Genomic DNA, 7596 nt, shown 5'->3' on the forward strand with positions numbered 1-7596 from the left:
CTTTTGATATTCTGCAATATGATTATTGCTTGCTTTTTCATTGAGCAATGCAACAGTAGATAGTTATCAAAATATAAATTATTGAATTCAAAGTGTTTAGGTAACAAAAGATGTATCTGCCCAGTTTCGAACTGGGGACCTTTCGCGTGTGAGGCGAACGTGATAACCACTACACTACAGAACTTACATGGAAACAGCATCTCCCGCCATCCATTTAAAAATGATCTTTGACATACATTATGGCATTCTGAAATAAACTTTTTATATGATTGCATTTTTATTTGGCATTTCAACCAAAAATCCCTTGTTTTAAAATTCTAAAGATAACAGCACATTTCTGCCCAGTTTTGAACTGGGGACCTTTAGTGTTTTAGACGAATGTGATAACCACTACAATACAGAAACTGACTTTTGAAGATCTCATCACTATGGAGTCGGGAAGTACCATTGGCAAACCGTTTTCTTAGAATTTTTTTTCTAAACTTATTTTTCTATTTTCTAATAATTTCTATGCTATTTTTTCCACTTTGCATTTCAAGAGGACACATTCACTTATTAATAGTTCTGATCATTGTATTTAATAAAAAAATCTATTTTTAATGTATTTCTGACCAATTTTGAAGGGGAACATTATGCATATTGGCTAAATGTGAATAATACTACACTACAGGTACTTCATGAATGCAACACCATCCAATATGCATGGTAGAAGGGAAATTGACTTTTGATATTCTGCAATATGATTTTTGCTTGCTTTTTCATTGAGCAATGCAATAGTAGATAGTTATCAAAATATAAATTATTGAATTCATAGTGTTTAGGTAACAAAATATGTTTCTGCCAATTTCGAACTGGGGACCTTTCACGCGTGAGGCAAACATGAAATCACTACACTAAAGATACTACATGAAAAATTTGCGACCATCATCCAATAAAAAATGATCTTTGACATTCAGTATGGCATGCTAAAATAAACTTTTTATCTGATTGTATTTTTATTGAGCATTTTACCCAAAAATTCATTGTTTTAAAATTCTAAAGCTAAAAGATTGTTTCTGCCCAGTTTCGAACTGGGGACTTTTCGCGTGTTAGGCGAACATGATAACCACTACACTACAGAAACTGACTCTCTTGGATCCCATCACTATCTAGTCTGGAAGTACAAATGACACATGCTTTTCTTAGAAATATAATTTTTTCTAAACTTTTTTCCTATTTTCTAATAATTTTGACGCTATTTTTCCACTTTGCATTTCAAGAGGACACATTCACTTATTATCAATTCAGATCATTGTATTTACTAAAAAAATCTTTTTTGAATGTATTTCTGACCAATTTTGAAGGGGGACCTTATGCATATTGGGTAAATGTGAATAACTCTACACTACAGGTACTTTATGAATGCAACACCATCCAATATGCATGGTAGATGGGAAATTGACTTTTGATATTCTGCAATATTATTTTTGCTTGCTTTTTCATTGAGCAATGCAACAGTAGATAGTTATCAAAATATAAATTATTGAATTCAAAGTGCTTAGGTAACAAAAGATGTTTCTGCCAGTTTCGAACTGGGGACTTTTCGCGTGTGAGGCGAACGTGATAACCACTACACTACAGAAACTACATGGAAACAGCATCTCCCGCCATCCAATAAAAAATGATCTTTGACATACATTACGGCATTCTGAAATAAACTTTTATATGATTGCATTTTTATTTGGCATTTCAACCAAAAATCCCTTGTTTTAAAATTCTAAAGATAACAGCATATTTCTGCCCAGTTTCGAACTGGGGACCTTTTGTGTTTTAGGCGAATGTGATAACCACTACAATACAGAAACTGACTTTTGAAGATCTCATCACTATGGAGTCGGGAAGTACCATTGGCAAACCGTTTTCTTAGAAAAAAAATTTCTAAACTTATTTTTATATTTTCTAATAATTTCTATGCTATTTTTTCCACTTTGCATTTCAAGAGGACACATTCACTTATTAATAGTTCTGATCATTGTATTTAATAAAAAAATCTATTTTTAATGTATTTCTGACCAATTTTGAAGGGGATCCTTATGCATATTGGCTAAATGTGAATAATACTACACTACAGGTACTTTATGAATGCAACACCATCCAATATGCACGGTAGAAGGGAAATTGACTTTTGATATTCTGCAATATGATTTTTTGCTTGCTTTTTCATTAAGCAATGCAACAGTATATAGTTATCAAAATATAAATTATTGAATTCAAAGTGTTTAGGTAACAAAATATATTTCTGCCCAGTTTCGAACTGGGGACCTTTCGCGTGTGAGGCGAACGTGATAACCACTACACTACAGAAACTACATGTAAACAGCATCTCCCGCCATCCAATAAAAAATGATCTTTGACATACATTATGGCATTCTGAAATAAACTTTTTATATGATTGCATTTTTATTTGGCATTTCAACCAAAAATCCCTTGTTTTAAAATTCTAAAGATAACAGCATATTTCTGCCCAGTTTCGAACTGGGGACCTTTTGTGTTTTAGGCGAATGTGATAACCACTACAATACAGAAACTGACTTTTGAAGATCTCATCACTATGGAGTCGGGAAGTACCATTGGCAAACCGTTTTCATAGAATTTTTTTTTCTAAACTTATTTTTCTATTTTCTAATAATTTCTATGCAATTTTTTCCACTTTGCATTTCAAGAAGACACATTCACTTATTAATTGTTCTGATCATTGTATTTAATAAAAAAATCTATTTTTAATGTATTTCTAAACAATTTTGAAGGGGAACCTTATGCATATTGGCTAAATGTGAATAATACTACACTACAGGTACTTCATGAATGCAACACCATCCAATATGCATGGTAGAAGGGAAATTGACTTTTGATATTCTGCAATATGATTTTTTGCTTGCTTTTTCATTGAGCAATGCAACAGTATATAGTTATCAAAATATAAATTATTGAATTCAAAGTGTTTAGGTAACAAAATATGTTTCTGCCAATTTCGAACTGGGGACCTTTCACGTGTGAGGCAAACATGAAATCACTACACTACAGATACTACATGAAAAATTTGCGACCATCATCCAATAAAAAATGATCTTTGACATTCAGTATGGCATGCTAAAATAAACTTTTTATCTGATTGTATTTTTATTGAGCATTTTACCCAAAAATTCATTGTTTTAAAATTCTAAAGTTAAAAGATTGTTTCTGCCCAGTTTCGAACTGGGGACCTTTCGAGTGTGAGGCGAACGTGATAACCACTACACTACAGAAACTGACTCTCGTGGATCCCATCACTATCTAGTCTGGAAGTACAAATGACACATGCTTTTCTTAGAAATATAATTTTTTCTAAACTTTTTTTCCTATTTTCTAATAATTTTGACGCTATTTTTCCACTTTGCATTTCAAGAGGACACATTCACTTATTATCAATTCTGATCATTGTATTTTCTAAAAAAATCTTTTTTTAATGTATTTCTGACCAATTTTGAAGGGGGACCTTATGCATATTGGGTAAATGTGAATAACTCTACACTACAGGTACTTTATGAATGCAACACCATCCAATATGCATGGTAGATGGGAAATTGACTTTTGATATTCTGCAATATTATTTTTGCTTGCTTTTTCATTGAGCAATGCAACAGTAGATAGTTATCAAAATATAAATTATTGAATTCAAAGTGCTTAGGTAACAAAAGATGTTTCTGCCAGTTTCGAACTGGGGACCTTTCGCGTGTGAGGCGAACGTGATAACCACTACACTACAGAAACTACATGGAAACAGCATCTCCCGCCATCCAATAAAAAATGATCTTTGACATACATTATGGCATTCTGAAATAAACTTTTTATATGATTGCATTTTTATTTGGCATTTCAACCAAAAATCCCTTGTTTTAAAATTCTAAAGATAACAGCATATTTCTGCCCAGTTTCGAACTGGGGACCTTTTGTGTTTTAGGCGAATGTGATAACCACTACAATACAGAAACTGACTTTTGAAGATCTCATCACTATGGAGTCGGGAAGTACCATTGGCAAACCGTTTTCATAGAATTTTTTTTCCTAAACTTATTTTTCTATTTTCTAATAATTTCTATGCAATTTTTTCCACTTTGCATTTCAAGAAGACACATTCACTTATTAATTGTTCTGATCATTGTATTTAATAAAAAAATCTATTTTTAATGTATTTCTAAACAATTTTGAAGGGGAACCTTATGCATATTGGCTAAATGTGAATAATACTACACTACAGGTACTTCATGAATGCAACACCATCCAATATGCATGGTAGAAGGGAAATTGACTTTTGATATTCTGCAATATGATTTTTTGCTTGCTTTTTCATTGAGCAATGCAACAGTATATAGTTATCAAAATATAAATTATTGAATTCAAAGTGTTTAGGTAACAAAATATGTTTCTGCCAATTTCGAACTGGGGACCTTTCACGTGTGAGGCAAACATGAAATCACTACACTACAGATACTACATGAAAAATTTGCGACCATCATCCAATAAAAAATGATCTTTGACATTCAGTATGGCATGCTAAAATAAACTTTTTATCTGATTGTATTTTTATTGAGCATTTTACCCAAAAATTCATTGTTTTAAAATTCTAAAGTTAAAAGATTGTTTCTGCCCAGTTTCGAACTGGGGACCTTTCGAGTGTGAGGCGAACATGATAACCACTACACTACAGAAACTGACTCTCGTGGATCCCATCACTATCTAGTCTGGAAGTACAAATGACACATGCTTTTCTTAGAAATATAATTTTTTCTAAACTTTTTTTCCTATTTTCTAATAATTTTGACGCTATTTTTCCACTTTGCATTTCAAGAGGACACATTCACTTATTATCAATTCTGATCATTGTATTTTCTAAAAAAATCTTTTTTTAATGTATTTCTGACCAATTTTGAAGGGGGACCTTATGCATATTGGGTAAATGTGAATAACTCTACACTACAGGTACTTTATGAATGCAACACCATCCAATATGCATGGTAGATGGGAAATTGACTTTTGATATTCTGCAATATTATTTTTGCTTGCTTTTTCATTGAGCAATGCAACAGTAGATAGTTATCAAAATATAAATTATTGAATTCAAAGTGCTTAGGTAACAAAAGATGTTTCTGCCAGTTTCGAACTGGGGACCTTTCGCGTGTGAGGCGAACGTGATAACCACTACACTACAGAAACTACATGGAAACAGCATCTCCCGCCATCCAATAAAAAATGATCTTTGACATACATTATGGCATTCTGAAATAAACTTTTTATATGATTGCATTTTTATTTGGCATTTCAACCAAAAATCCCTTGTTTTAAAATTCTAAAGATAACAGCATATTTCTGCCCAGTTTCGAACTGGGGACCTTTTGTGTTTTAGGCGAATGTGATAACCACTACAATACAGAAACTGACTTTTGAAGATCTCATCACTATGGAGTCGGGAAGTACCACTGGCAAACCGTTTTCTTAGAAAAAAAATTTCTAAACTTATTTTTCTATTTTCTAATAATTTCTATGCTATTTTTTCCACTTTGCATTTCAAGAGGACACATTCACTTATTAATAGTTCTGATCATTGTATTTAATAAAAAAATCTATTTTTAATGTATTTATGACCAATTTTGAAGGGGAACCTTATGCATATTGGCTAAATGTGAATAATACTACACTACAGGTACTTTATGAATGCAACACCATCCAATATGCATGGTAGAAGTGAAATTGACTTTTGATATTCTGCAATATGATTTTTTGCTTGCTTTTTCATTAAGCAATGCAACAGTATATAGTTATCAAAATATAAATTATTGAATTCAAAGTGTTTAGGTAACAAAATATGTTTCTGCCAATTTCGAACTGGGGACCTTTCACGTGTGAGGCAAACATGAAATCACTACACTACAGATACTACATGAAAAATTTGCGACCATCATCCAATAAAAAATGATCTTTGGCATTCAGTATGGCATACTAAAATAAACTTTTTATCTGATTGTATTTTTATTGAGCATTTTACCCAAAAATTCATTGTTTTAAAATTCTAAAGCTAAAAGGTTGTTTCTGCCCAGTTTCGAACTGGGGACCTTTCACATGTTAGGCGAACGTGATAACCACTACACTACAGAAACTGACCCTCGTGGATCCCATCACTATCTAGTCTGGAAGTACAAATGACACATGCTTTTCTTAGAAATATTATTTTTTCTAAACTTTTTTTCCTATTTTCTAATAATTTTGACGCTATTTTTCCACTTTGCATTTCAAGAGGACACATTCACTTATTATCAATTCTGATCATTGTATTTACTAAAAAAATCTTTTTTTTAAATGTATTTCTGACCAATTTTGACGGGGGACCTTATGCATATTGGGTAAATGTGAATAACTCTACACTACAGGTACTTCATGAATGCAACACCATCCAATATGCATGATAGAAGGGAAATTTACTTTTGATATTCTGCAATATGATTTTTGCTTGCTTTTTCATTGAGCAATGCAACAGTAGATAGTTATCAAAATATAAATTATTGAATTCAAAGTGTTTAGGTAACAAAATATATTTCTGCCCAGTTTCGAACTGGGGACCTTTCGCGTGTGAGGTGAACGTGATAACCACTACACTACAGAAACTACATGGAAATAGTGTCTCCCGCCATCCAATAAAAAATGATCTTTGACATACATTATGGCATTCGGAAATAAACTTTTTATATGATTGCATTTTTATTTGGCATTTCAACCAAAAATCCCTTGTTTTAAAATTCTAAAGATAACAGCATATTTCTGCCCAGTTTCGAACTGGGGACCTTTTGTGTTTTAGGCGAATGTGATAACCACTACAATACAGAAACTGACTTTTGAAGATCTCATCACTATGGAGTCGGGAAGTACCATTGGCAAACCGTTTTCTTAGAAAAAAAAATTCTAAACTTATTTTTCTATTTTCTAATAATTTCTATGCTATTTTTTCAACTTTGCATTTTAAGAGGACACATTCACTTATTAATAGTTCTGATCATTGTATTTAATAAAAAAATCTATTTTTAATGTATTTCTGACCAATTTTGAAGGGGAACATTATGCATATTGGCTAAATGTGAATAATACTACACTACAGGTACTTCATGAATGCAACACCATCCAATATGCATGGTAGAAGGGAAATTGACTTTTGATATTCTGCAATATGATTTTTTGCTTGCTTTTTCATTGAGCAATGCAACAGTATATAGTTATCAAAATATAAATTATTGAATTCAAAGTGTTTAGGTAACAAAATATGTTTCTGCCAATTTCGAACTGGGGACCTTTCACGTGTGAGGCAAACATGAAATCACTACACTACAGATACTACATAAAAAATTTGCGACCATCATCCAATAAAAAATGATCTTTGACATTCAGTATGGCATGCTAAAATAAACTTTTTATCTGATTGTATTTTTATTGAGCATTTTACCTAAAAATTCATTGTTTTAAAATTCTAAAGCTAAAAGATTGTTTCTGCCCAGTTTCGAACTGGGGACCTTTCGCGTGTTAGATGAACGT

The 7596-nt window shown here is 32.0% G+C and overlaps 10 non-coding genes across 10 annotated transcripts in view; all 10 read right to left on the bottom strand.

The window, feature by feature from the left end:
* Positions 1-111: 111 nt before the first annotated feature.
* TRNAV-CAC (transfer RNA valine (anticodon CAC)) lies at positions 112-183 on the bottom strand. The gene has a single exon. It is a non-coding gene; the product is annotated as a tRNA-Val (tRNA).
* Positions 184-1050: 867 nt separating this feature from the next.
* TRNAV-AAC (transfer RNA valine (anticodon AAC)) lies at positions 1051-1123 on the bottom strand. Its single transcript has one exon. It is a non-coding gene; the product is annotated as a tRNA-Val (tRNA).
* A 1150-nt stretch (positions 1124-2273) lies between these two features.
* On the bottom strand, positions 2274-2346 carry TRNAV-CAC (transfer RNA valine (anticodon CAC)). Its single transcript has one exon. It is a non-coding gene; the product is annotated as a tRNA-Val (tRNA).
* An 868-nt stretch (positions 2347-3214) lies between these two features.
* TRNAV-CAC (transfer RNA valine (anticodon CAC)) lies at positions 3215-3287 on the bottom strand. Its single transcript has one exon. It is a non-coding gene; the product is annotated as a tRNA-Val (tRNA).
* Positions 3288-3717: 430 nt separating this feature from the next.
* Positions 3718-3789, bottom strand: TRNAV-CAC (transfer RNA valine (anticodon CAC)). Its single transcript has one exon. It is a non-coding gene; the product is annotated as a tRNA-Val (tRNA).
* An 868-nt stretch (positions 3790-4657) lies between these two features.
* Positions 4658-4730, bottom strand: TRNAV-CAC (transfer RNA valine (anticodon CAC)). Its single transcript has one exon. It is a non-coding gene; the product is annotated as a tRNA-Val (tRNA).
* Positions 4731-5160: 430 nt separating this feature from the next.
* TRNAV-CAC (transfer RNA valine (anticodon CAC)) lies at positions 5161-5232 on the bottom strand. The gene has a single exon. It is a non-coding gene; the product is annotated as a tRNA-Val (tRNA).
* Positions 5233-6100: 868 nt separating this feature from the next.
* Positions 6101-6173, bottom strand: TRNAV-AAC (transfer RNA valine (anticodon AAC)). The gene has a single exon. It is a non-coding gene; the product is annotated as a tRNA-Val (tRNA).
* A 432-nt stretch (positions 6174-6605) lies between these two features.
* TRNAV-CAC (transfer RNA valine (anticodon CAC)) lies at positions 6606-6678 on the bottom strand. Its single transcript has one exon. It is a non-coding gene; the product is annotated as a tRNA-Val (tRNA).
* Positions 6679-7546: 868 nt separating this feature from the next.
* The window catches only part of TRNAV-AAC (transfer RNA valine (anticodon AAC)), a 73-nt gene continuing 23 nt past the window's right edge, over positions 7547-7596 (bottom strand). Inside the window, exon 1 of the tRNA in view lies at positions 7547-7596. This exon is cut by the window's right edge and continues 23 nt beyond it. This is a non-coding gene — a tRNA (tRNA-Val).

Source organism: Pseudophryne corroboree, chromosome 4 (assembly GCF_028390025.1).
Source record: "Pseudophryne corroboree isolate aPseCor3 chromosome 4, aPseCor3.hap2, whole genome shotgun sequence".
Lineage (NCBI taxonomy): Eukaryota > Metazoa > Chordata > Amphibia > Anura > Myobatrachidae > Pseudophryne > Pseudophryne corroboree.